Source organism: Hipposideros armiger, unplaced genomic scaffold, assembly GCF_001890085.2.
Source record: "Hipposideros armiger isolate ML-2016 unplaced genomic scaffold, ASM189008v1 scaffold_723, whole genome shotgun sequence".
In the NCBI taxonomy this organism is placed as follows: domain Eukaryota; kingdom Metazoa; phylum Chordata; class Mammalia; order Chiroptera; family Hipposideridae; genus Hipposideros; species Hipposideros armiger.
Genome location: NW_017732073.1, coordinates 203,638 through 216,701, shown reverse-complemented (window position 1 = coordinate 216,701; position 13,064 = coordinate 203,638). Strand labels below are relative to the sequence as shown.

Here is a 13,064-nt window from a genome sequence, read left to right as displayed (position 1 = left end):
TACGAATTCCTAAGTCCGACCTCAGGTCTATTGAATATGAAACTGTAAAGAATGGGCTCAGTAATATATTTTTAAACATGTTCCCAGATGATTCTGAAGGAGGAAAGTAAGAACACCATGAACCGAGGGTAAGATCTGCTTGTTCTATCTGTTTTGGGACAACTGCTTCCTCCCACTTGTCTGAGCTTGGGACTGCATTAAGCAATAATTCACCTTCCTTATACGTAGAGAGAAGACTGTCATTCGAATGTCTTTCCTGAATCTGGTTCCTTGGGCTATTAGGAAAATTGGGAACCTGTCCAATGGACCCCAGACTTCTCCATGCTCATTGCTCCAAGCACAAGTCACTGCAGAAACTTCATCCTATTGACTCTATGTCTAGATGCTCTCTGAATTTCTGTTTCACAGGTGCTGCTGCAGCTGTTGCTGCCAAACCTTAGAACAGCTCTGGGTATTGGCAGTCTGCAAACTGACTCTGATGAGATGTGACAGCTCATGCTCTGTGGGTTTATGCTTAATGAGACTAGACCCTGAGGATGTAAGGATTCCCTGTAGAAAGTACAGGCTAGGTGTCGCCCAGAGTTAAAAATAGGAATGAAAACTAAGTACTTAGCATAGAATCCCATGCAGAGTAAACACTCAATAAATATTGCCAATTATTAATATTTCTGTTGTTGGATGGACTGCATATATTCTTCTTCCTTGATCCCAATCCAAGGAAACCAACACTGTATAGGATATTTAACCTAATTCTTGAACATATGAAAATATTTTAGTTGTTTAAACTAGTTAAACAATTTAAATTACTTTTTATTAATGACAATATTATGCAAGTACAGATGTTTTCCATAGAATGCCCAAATTCAAGGTGTTTAATTCAAATTGCAGAGGCCATAAACTTGTTTTGGTGATTCAATAGCATATTAGCTTATTCATATGCTAATGTTAAGAACACTTTTATGAATACTAAATATTAGTACCAATATGAACTATTACTTGTAACACAACACTACAAAACTTACTGGCTTAAAACAACAACCGCTTTATTATTTCTCAAGAACCTGTGAGTTGGCTAAGAGATCTGATTCATGCTGAACATGGCTAATCTAGGTTGGACTTCCTCATACATTTGTGGTCATCTGGGGAGTTGCTGGGGGATAGTTTGGCTGTTTTAGGGTTGCCTCAGCTGGGACAGATTGCATCAAGGACAAGGAGGTATCCCAAGTTTGTTCAAATAGTGGTCACAGGGGTCCAAAGGGAGAAAAGATATGGATAAGGTTTCTCGACCTAGGTTTGGACAAGGTTAATGACTTAACCAAAATGACTAATGACTTGACTAAAATAACTACTACAATATCAGTTTTGCCATATCTTATGAATCAAAAGAAATTGTAAGTTTAATCTAGATCTAAGAGGTGAGAAATAGACTTCATCTTTTGATAGAAATTGCTTAAAAGTGTTATTTCAAAGGATATAGGGAGGTTATTCTTTGGGAGAGTCAATTCAATTCATCTGCCACATTAGACATGGTGGCAAAATATCTCACTTTTAAGGTTTTCTAAAATTTTATACAAAAATTTTAAAAGTTAGAATCGGAGCTAAAGTCAAAATCATGCTCTTGACTCATTTTCACCCAGATAGTTAAAATAAAGCCATGAAATTTATGTTCATCTTTTAAAAATATATTTAACTTATTTTTTTAAATTTTTATTAAACTTAGTGGTGTGACATTAGTTAGTAAAATGATATGTTTCAAATGTACATTTCTATAATGCATTATCCATATATTGCATTGTGTGTTCACCACCCAGAGTCACTTCTCCTCCCATCACCATATATTTGATCTTCTTCTTCCTTTATCTTCCATCCATCCTTTATCTTCTTCTACCATCCCTCCTCCTCACTTACCCTCTGGTAACCACTAAACTATTGTCTGTGTCTATGAGTTTTTGTTTGTTTGTTTGTCTTGTTCATTTGTTGCTTTCAGTTTTATATTACACATATAAATGAAGTCATATGGTTCTCAACTTTTTCTCTCTGACCTTTTTTGCTTAGCATGGTAATCTCAAGATTCAACCATGTTGTCACAAATGGCAGCATTTCATCTTTTTTACAGCTGAGTAATATTCCATTGTCTGTATGTACCACATCTTCTTTGTCCAATCATGTATTAAAGGACATTTTTGTTGTTTCCATGTCTTGGCCACCATGAATAATGTTGCAATGAACATAAGGGTACATATATCTTTACAGATAAATGTTTTCATATTCTTGGGTAGATACCCAGAAGACGGATTGCTGGGTCATCTGGTAACTCTATTCTTAATTTTTTGAGAAATGTCCATGCTGTGTTCCATAGTGGCTGCACCAGTCTGCATTCCCACCAGCAGTGTATGAGGATTCCTCTTTTTCCACAGTCTCCCCAATACTTGTTATTACTTGTCTTTCGATAATAGCCATTCTAACAGGTGTGAGTCAAAAAGAAAATAAAATACCTTGGAATAAACTTAACAAAAGATATGGAGGATTTGAACAAGCAATCCTAAGAAACAAGAATAAGGCTGGAGGTATCATACTCCCTGACTTCAATTTATACTATAAAGTGACAATAAAAAAAACTGCACAGTATTTGAAGAAAAATAGACACACAAATCTATGAAATATAATTGAAAACCCAGAAATAAACTTACATATATATGGGCAGATAATTTTTGCCAAAGGAGCCAAAAACATACAAGAGAGAAAAGAAAGCCTCGTCAATAAATGGTGCTGGGAAAATTGGAAAGCCACTTGCAAAAGAATGAATCTAGATTGCTACCTGTCACAATATACCAAAATTAACTCAAAATGGATCAAAGGCCTAAATAGAAGACCTAAATATAAACAATAAACAAATAGAAGAGAGCATAGGTGCTAAACCTATGGACCTTAGGTTCAGAGAGAATTGTATGAATTTGACTACAAAGGCAAGGGAAGCAAAAGCAAAAATAAATGAATTGGACTATATCTAACTAAATAGCTTCTGCACAGCTAAAGGGACTACCAACAAAACAGATAGTCAACCAACCGAATGGGAGATGGTATTTGCAAATATCACCTCTGATTAAGAGCTAATTTGCAAAATATATAAAGAACTCAAGCAACTCAACAACAACAAAACCAAACAATCCAATTAAAAAGTGGGCTGAGGACCTGAGCAGACACTTCTCCCAAGAAGACATACAAATGGCTAACAGATATATAAAAAAAATGTTCAACTTTACTAGCTATTAGGGAAATGCAAATCAAAACCATGTATTAATCTTTAAATTAGTGTTAGTATAAACGTCATAGCTATTAAGACTATTATATAAGATACTATATCAGTAAGTGCATAGCAGTGTGTCTGACAAATGGTAAATGTCATTTACCATTTGTGTGTGTGTGTGTGTGTGTGTGTGTGTAAAAATAGTGGATTGTTGTTTCCATTTGATTTTTTCATAATATTTATTAGCTAGTTTCAAATTTTTTCTTTAGTTTGTTCCATGTATCATCATTATACTATTTTTTAAGATATTAAAGTTATTTGGTAATCTTCTTAAGCAACATTCAGGCTCCTGGGGGTGGAGCTGCCAGGCTGCAGCAGTCTGTCCGACATATTTCCTACAACGCTTATACGGCCATGGAGTTGCGGCAGCTCGTGAAGCAGTGCAAGCAGCGCCTGGGTGAGTCAGTCCCTGCTTGGTTGTTGCACTTGTGAGATGATGGGGTGGACAGCATGGAGTTAAGCCCCACCGAGATGGTGCAGCTGGCCAGCGTCACCATGGTACCCTCCCTGCGGCCGTGTTTGCAAAATGTGCCCCAGACCAACCCCCAAGCTGGTGATCAGACCCTAATTAACTGGCTCATGGCTGCTGCCCACATGGTCTGGGACAATGCAGGGACTTGCTGGAGCATGTGAGTAAGTGGACCACCTACTTGGACTTGGTGCAAGTCATACAGGAGATGGGCATGCGGCAGTTGATGTTTACTTTACAGTATAACAACAGTCCTGATAAAGAGATATTTACAGCCCGCATGAAGGACCTTATCTTTGCTAATGGCTTGCTATTTGGGGCTCTGGCTGCCTTATTAGCTCCCTATACAGACCGGCTCATCCACGAGGTCACAGGGGCTTTGGCTAGACTGGGGGACATGGAAGTCCATCAGCAAGGACGGACTGTGTAGGCACGAGCTGTGGCCAAAGAGGGAGTGAGTCGCCCCCGTCCCCCGAATAGGCTACAAAAGCCATGCCCAAGGGCCAGGGTGAGCGGGGGAACCCTGTTAAGATGAGCCGCCGGCAAATGTGGTTTGGCCTGGTGGCCACTGGCCTGGCAAAGGAGAAATTAGACGGCCAGCTCCTGGAGGTCCTCTTAGCCCACTGGTGGAAGCTACGATCTGAGCAGAAGTTCACCACAATGCCCCCGAAGGGGCAGAAGTGGGTTGCCAGGGAGTTGCGCCTAGCTGACTTCCTCCCTGACTAGGGAACAGGCCAGGGCACCTGGTTAATGAGGAGCCGGATGATCTGAGGCTGCACATTGAAATCACCATATATTGATCCCTCCAAAACGTGCAGCAGGTGCTGGCCCTTGTGGACACCGGGGCAGACAGCACCCTCATATGTGGCAATCTGGGCCGTTTTTAGGGCCCAAAAGCCACTATTGAGGGGTATGGTGGCTGACACCTCACGGTGCATAGAGTCTCCCTCATCCTGGGTGTCAGATGTCTCCACCCCAGGGCCTATGAGGTCTACGTGTCTCCTATTGCTGAGTACATCCTCAGGGTAGATGTGCTCAGGGGACTGACTGTTCTGACTTCTGTGGGGGAATTCCACTTGCGGGTGCGCTTGGTGAAAATGGTGGTTAGAGGGCATCCTCAGCACACATCCCTCCACCTGCCGCAGGCCACCCGAGTGGTTAACATCAGACACTATCACTTGCCTATGGGGCATGAGGAGATTGGGGGTTCCATTTTGAAGTTGGAAGAGGAAGGTGTCATATGGTCCACCCATAGCCCCTCAACTCCTTTGGTCTGGCCAGTACAGATACCAGACAGTTTCTGGAGAATGACTGGGAGCTGAACAAGGTGATCCTCCCACTGCACGCCGCTCTGCCAAACATCACAGAGTTGATGGATCTCCTCTCGCAGGAATTAGGACAGTTCCACTATGCGGTAGACTTGTCTAACACCTGTTTCTCCATTGACATTGACACTGCCAGCCAAGAGCAGTTAGCCTTCACCTGGGAAGGCAGACAGTGGAACTTCCAGGTGTTGCCACAGGCTACCTGCACAGCCCAACCCTGTGCCATGGGCTGGTAGAGCAGGATTTAGCTACATGGACCAAGCCCCTGACTGTGCCCTTGTTTCACTATATAGATGATATAGTGTTAACCTCTGATTCTCTTGCAGATTTGGAAACTGCCACCCGCAGTCTCCGAGGTACCCTAATGGGTTGGGGGTGGGCCGTCAATGAGGACAAGGGCCCTGTCTACTCTGTCAAGTTCTTGGGAGTTATTTGGTCTGGTAAGACAAAAGTAATCCCTGAGGCAGTTATAGATAAGATTCAAGCATACCCCCGTCCAGAGACGGTGAGGTAGTTACAGATTTACCAGGGACTACTGGGGTTTTGGCGAATGTTCATACCACATCTGGTGATGCTTATGTGACCCTTGCACTGGTTGGTTCGCGAAGGGGAGCCCTGGAATTGGTCCCCTGAAGCCAAGCAGGTGTTCAGGGCAACAAAATGTGATGTAGCACAAGCCCAGACCCTAAGGGTCTTTGACCCAACCCTGCCGTTCCTCCTGACTGTCTAGGTGGAGGACTCTGAGTTTGGCTGGGGTCTCTGGCAGAAACAGGGCACACAGAAGACTCCTATCAGGTTTTGGTCCCAGCCCTGGAAGGGAGCTGAGGAACGGCACTCCCTGGTGGAAAAGCCATTGGCAGCAGTGTACGCCTCCCAGCTGGCCTGTGAAAGCATCACAGGTCTGCACCCGGTCATGGCACAAACGACCTACCCAGTGGAAGGCTGGCTCTGGTCCTGGGCCACGAGGCCACGAGCTGGCATGGCGCAGACACCAATGTTAACAAAGTGGGGAGCCTATTTAGAATAACGGGCTCAGTTCTCCACGAGTTTGCAGACCCGGGAGCTACACGCTCTTTTGGGACCCATCAGTTTCTGCTCTGAGCGAGCAGAGAATCCCGTGGAAATGGGGGAGACTCCTAGCTCCTTTGAGGAGGGCAAGCCCCCAGTGCTGGCTGATGCCTGGTACACGGACGGGTCTTGCTGAGGGCAGCCCCCTACATGGGCAGCTGTAGCCCTACAACCCCTCACTGACACAGTTTTGTATGACACAGGTACCAGACGCTGTAGCCAATGGGCTGAGATATGGGCGGTTTGGATGGTTTAGACTAAGAAACATGGCCAGGTACAAGTATGCAATGACAGCTGGGCTGTATATCAGGGCCTGAAGCTGTGGCTGCCTGGTGAGCAGCCCAAGAGTAGCTGATTGGCCACCGCCTATTATGGGGCAGAGACCTCTGGGAGGACATTTGGAGATGAGGCCAGAGCACAGGCACCACCGCATACCACGTCTCGGGCCATAAGCCATTGCAGGTGCCCAGCAATGACGCAGCTGATGCCTTAGTGCCAGTATGCTCGCTTGTGATGCCTCCAGGGTCTGCTGCCATGGCCACTTGGCTTCACAAGAAGCTAGGCCATGTGGGTGCCCAGACTATGGGGCTAGTGGCTACCTGCTGGGGCTTACAGCTTATGAGAGTTGAGGCACAACAAGGTCTTCAGCTGTGTCCTTGGTGTGCAGAGACGGCGTCTACCCACCTCCATGGGGTCTGTACCTCGGGGGTCATCGCCCCTACAAGAATGGCAGGTGGACTATATTGGGCCACTCCCTGCTAACCAGGGAGCCCGATTCGCCCTGACGGCAGTAGACACTGCCACCGGACTGGGCTTTGTTCACCCTGTGGCCCAGGCTAACCAACGACACACGCTCCTAGCACTGCAGCACCTGTCGGCTGCCTATGGCATGCCCTTGCTTATCGCCAATGATCGAGGAACCCACTTTTTCAGGCTCACAGGCTCAAACCTATGCAAAGGACAATGATATCCAATGGCAACTACACATTCCTTACTGACCTCAAGCTGACGGTATGGTTGAATGCTTTAATGGGTTATTGAAGGACAAGTTAAAGTTATTGTCCCCCAGGTGGAAACACTGAAAAAACCCATATGGGTAGCTGTTCGACTGTTGAAAGAACAGCCACGAAGACTGGTAAGGCCCCCTTGGACAAGGTAATTGAGGGGCTCCTGCGAGTCTTATGGGTCATGGGTACCGGGGACCTGGAGGTACAGCCCAGTCTAAAGAGGGGGATGGTAATCCTGCCTGCTCCATCCACGGTGGGCCCCGGTTGGACTCAGGAATGGACCTGGCCTTGGCAGGCTCAGGTCACCCAAGAACTCTGGGTTGCCCTGCTTAAGCCCTGGAAATAGGGTCTAGAGAAGGGCCTGGAGGTTATGCCCTGGCTTGGGCACTGGCCCTTCATGGTACAAGTGACTTTACCGGCCAATGCAAGTGGGTCTCTCTTACGAGGAACCCCTGTACCATGCCTTTGGCCCATACCCTGTACACGGTGGACCTAACCGCTTGCCCCCTACTGATGATCCACAGAGCACAGGTGTGGTAACACCGGCCAGGAGTTGCCCCCATACCGGCTACGGTGCTATCGCAGGATGAGCACTTAGCCTGTATTTTGCCTGAAGGCTGTGACTTACCCATGATGGACTCTATCTGCTCTGTCATATTACCCAGGCTGCTTTCAGGAAAGAGCATTCTATCTGGGCACACACCCTTGCCCAGGTGCATAACACCTCGCACTGCTGGGTGTGCACACAGCTGCCAGTGGAGACCGCTGGAGGACTGCCCTGGCGAATCGCCCTGGCCACCGGTACCAACTGGACAGACCTCTAGCACTGGGACTGGAACAGTCCGGAGGGGGACGTTCGCCACCGCGCTGTCTAAGCCCTCTTGCAGAAACAACACCACAACAACCCCCCTCTCCTTGGCAAGGCTGTGGACAATGGCTGGGAGTGGTTGGTGGGGATTCATGTGACATTTGTCTAACCGTGCTCCTCTGTGTGTCGAACAATGACACCCCATGGTTTCCAACTGTATGGTGGGCTAGTTACCCAAGGAGCTCTGCCTCAATGTTACTGTTGTAACAGACCCTACTCGCTAGTGGGATGGACACTGTATAATGGGACCAACACACTGATTTCCTGCCAGGTGATGCTATCTTGGTGTGTGGTCGCCACAGATGGCCATATTTGCCAGCCCGATGGATGGGCTGCTGCACTTGGGGGTGCCCCTTTATTCATGGTTGCCTCCTGCCCACGTTGCCCCAGAGGCATGCCAATTGGGACCCAGTTTACCATCATTGGCACCCGGAAAAGCAGGCGGCCTGGTGGTTTTACCCCTTAGCCATCTTGTTGCCAGGGGGTGGAGTGATTGACATAGAGCTACAGGTGGAAGCCCTTACCCAACAAGTCACCAATGCTCTGAACGTCATGCGAGCCTCTTTAGCCCCGCTCCTTGCTGAAACAACCCAAATGAGGTAGGTGGTACTGCAGAACAGGATGGCCCTAGACCTGTTAACAGCTGTGGGGTGGTGGTGGGGGGGGGAGCATGCACCCTCTTGCATACTTAATCTTATGTTTATAGCCCGGACCACCAACAAAGGTACAGGAGGCCTTGCAGGAAATAGACACCGAGGTTTCGGAGATCCAGGCCCTGCAGGACGACCCCCTTACACGTTGGTGGAACTCCCTTGGCCCTTCATGGTGGTGGGCAGGCCTTATCTTGGCAGGTATCACAGTCAGCCTCGTGGTTCTTTGTTGCTCTATGTATTGCTGTTGTGGCCTTTGTGCACAGGGACATGCTCTTTGGGTCAAATCCTGAACTGCCACTCTGCAGGGGGTGGATTGACAGGGCCTGGGCACGTTCAGGTGCACATGAGCGGAGGCCCTGGGTACAGGGCCCGGGCTGTCCAGATGTGTGCAGGCTGACGGACAGACTCTGACCCCAAACATATGGACCTTAACTCCGGAGCCTGTTGCGCAGGCACCGGGCTCTGGTTACATAAGCCCTTTACATAAGCATGACTTGCATTTGCAGGAGGGAGCATGCCCACTCCCGTGCGCTTTCTTCCCCCAAAACCTATATATAATGGTTGCCATTGCTGATTAAAGACACTGGTTCCTCCTCATGTTGGCTCCGCGTGCCTTTTTTACACTGGGCATCTCACCACCTAAATGTCCCCTGCAACCCCCCAGCGACAATGCTTTCTGAAAGCAAACTATATTGAATGAGTTAAAAAAATAATACCAAGAAACAGAAAAGTGACAGAAGACCAAATCAAGACATAGTCAACTTGATTGTGCATAACAATGTATGTGGCATTTCTTGTTCTTTCTGTAAGCTTTCCTGCTGAACATTTCAGCAAAGATTTGACAGGGGATTTATGGTAAAATCTTACATGACAGGGAATCACCTGTTGTTAAAATCTAATGTTAATTACCAATGTTTATTTTCTGGTCATGTCTTTCACTTTAGAGGTATTTTTGACTGCCTAGAGTATAGAAGAGGAAAGAGGCAATGTGTCTCTGTGGAATGGAGAAGTCTTTAGTGCAATAGAGGTTGATACTGAAAAGAATGATACTTGAATAATGTTTAGTTATCTTTCTTCTTGTAAGAATTCATTTTATATTTTGTCACTCTTCTCAGAAGTCCAAGGTCCTTGGTTTTTAACATATTATCAAGTATCAGGTCATTATTTATGGTTCTGTAGGGATGTTTTTTGGATGCCATAGCTTGCTTTGGCATTTTAGTAACTTGGCCAAGAGTTTCTGCCTCTCTTTAGTTGGCGCCAATCAGTGGTCAATCAGTAGCAAGAAGTTCCAGCATCTGGAATTTTCAGAGTTGATCTCAAATCCACTTCCATTTCCAAACCTGTTGCCTTAAAACTGTATCTTTGATATATATTTCCAAGGAGAATGTTATCAAAGAATATGTTAATAGCCTGACTCAAATTTCATCTAACTAGGCAACATTTGTGTTGGTGGTAACAAATGAACCCAAACTATGTCTAAAAGAACATGTCGTTCTTTTAAATAGGATGCTGCCACAAGCTTCATTTGATTTTCATTGCAGTACATTTCCAGCATCCCACCTACAAGAGAGATACTTCAGGTCTTTCTTACTGATGGACATGTGAAGGAAGTAGTTCAGCAGTTCACTGATGTCCTGAATATCGTAGTAAAAAAATGTGTCTTGTATTTACCTAGAGATGAAAACCAGATACCAAATGAAGTTTAGAAAACTGTGATAGAAAAGCAAATATCGTAGCCTTGTTTTCTGGGAATATCAATTCCATGGGTATCAATTACAATCTTTGCTGACTGTCATATCCCTCTAGAGCAGTGGTTCTCAACTTTCCTAATGCCGCGATCCCTTAATACAGTTCCTCAAGTTGTGGTGACCCCCAGCCATAAAATTATTTTCGTTGCTACTCTATAACTGTAATTTTGCTACTGTTATGAATCATAATGTAAATATCTTTTTGTTTTCTGATTGTCTTAGGCGACCCCTGTGAAAGGGTTGTTCAAACCCCAAAGGGGTCATGACCCACAGGTTGAGAACCGCTGCTCTAGAGAAACTCATTAACTGATCTTAACGTGGCTTTCACAACTAAAGAGAAAACCATACCAACTTGTTTTAACAACAAAAAAAGGAGAAAACAGAAAAATTGTTGAATACCTTCTGAAGAACTTTCTAAAAATGTTGTTGCTGCTGCTGCTGCTGCTGGTCCTGAAAGACAATTCAGTGTGCCAGATCCAGGCACAGAAAGGGCAGGACTAAAGGAACTACAAACTGCTAATGCTTCTGGATTTGGAATTTTCTTGAAATTAATGTTTTTCTGGATGAACTGCAAAAATTAAGAACTCGGAAATGCCACTTAGTTCAGCCCTTGGATACAGTGCTGGATGATAGCATTGGCTGTGCAGTCTGGTTAGCTTCTAGAGGAATTGGTTGGTTAGTGATCCGGGATGAAGTGAAATCGTATCAGAGCAATGCAAAAGTAGTTCTTACTGGAACTGGTGCAGCTGAGCAACGTGTAGGTTATTCTCATCATCGTGTCCCCTTTCAGACACATAGCCTGGAAGGTCTAAAGAAGGAAATTGAGATGGAACTGGGTTGAATTTCTTATATAAATCTTGGTTTTAGTGACAGGGGTATTGATGCTCATGAAAAAGAAGCAAGATTTCCTTTCCTGAATGATATATCCTTTCTAAATCCCCTACCAGTTTGGGACAAGGCAAACTTGACTTTACCTTGTGGAATTGGTGAAAAACTAATTTTACTTCTTGCAGCAATGGAATTTGGTCTTAGGAACTCTGCCCTTCTGCCAAATGGGCTATGCAATTTGGATCCAGAATTGTAAAGACGGAGAAGAATAATGACAATGTACTGATAAATGTGGCAGGCTCCAAGTCATTTCTTTAGAAAACCTTTCTATTGAAAGGAGATTAGATCAAAATATTTTATAACATTTGTAATATTTGATTATATAAAATGAATAATGATTATATAAAAATAAAACACTGCTGCTTTTAAAAAGACAAGTAAAATTGTCTGTATAAAATATGTAAACATGCACATTTTAGTCAAAAAGAAAATACAGTAAGAAACTCTAGTTTCATATGAAAGAATTGATTTTAAATAGTAGTACAATTGATTGTAAATCATAATTAGTACTTATGATCTTTTTTCTCTATTACCAATTTCATATTCACATCATCCCAGCCAAAACCAAGCTTTTTTTTTTTTTTTCCATTTGCCCAGGAACATGTGAATTTCAAACTGGTATTCAATAACCATTGTTATATGCACTGGTGAAAGCATTTCTCTTTGAGGTGCTATATTAGTTATCTATTTCTACATAAAATTTATCCCAGGATTTAGCAACTTAAAAAAATAACATTTATTATCTCATATTTCATAAGAATTCAGTCACAACTGAGTGTATCTCAAAAGGCTGCAATAAGGTTTTGGCAGAGTTGTGAGTAGTCTGAAGTACCTAGAGGAGGAAGATCCACTTTTAAGCTAATTCATGTGGTTATCAGCAGAATTCAATTTATCATGGGCTGCTGGACTGAGGGCCTCAGTTCCTTGCCATGTGGGCCTCATGACATGATACCCACCTTCCGTCAAGTGCAAGGGAAGGAGCAAGAAAGGGAAGCCAGAGTCTTTTTGTAACCTAAGATAGACAGTGGCATCTCATCATTTTTTTCTGTATTCTGTTCATTACAAGCAAGGCATTAGATCCAGAACAAACTCAAGGGAAAGTTCAATATCCGGGGGCATGGATCATAGGGAGCCATCTTAGACACCAAATACCAACAGTACTTAGACTTATAACTGACAGAACCGTCTTAGGTACCAACAGCAAAATTTCCTCAAGTAGCTCATTAAGTAATCATGACAGATAACACTGCTAGTTCCATTCTTTGGTTCCTTGACATAGGTATTTTGGCTTTGGAAGAAGCAACATATATTGTTTCCCTCTTCAGAATATATGTTTTATTCATCTTGACAGTAATTCAAATAAGTGTCTCAAAGCTGGTGACAGAACAGCAATAAGCTACTGTATCATTCTGTAAGTCCAATTTGTTCTAGGAAATATGATAGAAGAGAAGACCGTGACTTCCATTAGACCAAAAACATGCCTTTTTTATTTCATAGTTAAAATTAATTTCTTGGAAGAAATATTTTGTGATAGATTGGATGATGAATCAGTTCATATATTGTATGGTTAGCAGAAGCCTGATGGGCAGGGAAAGTACATTTAAATCCAGTGTCTATTTCAGTGAAGAAAAATGTTTTACCACCCCAAGAGTCCAATAGAATCAAATAAACACATCATCATCACCAGGTCTCCATGGGAAGTGGCACTACTCTGGGGAATCAGAGCGGTTT

The 13,064-nt window shown here is 44.1% G+C and overlaps 1 pseudogene; it reads left to right on the top strand.

Annotated features, from left to right (window-relative positions):
- Window positions 1–7,598: 7,598 nt before the first annotated feature.
- Window positions 7,599–11,635, top strand: LOC109373421 (asparagine synthetase domain-containing protein 1-like; annotated as a pseudogene).
- The last annotated feature ends 1,429 nt before the right edge of the window (window positions 11,636–13,064 follow it).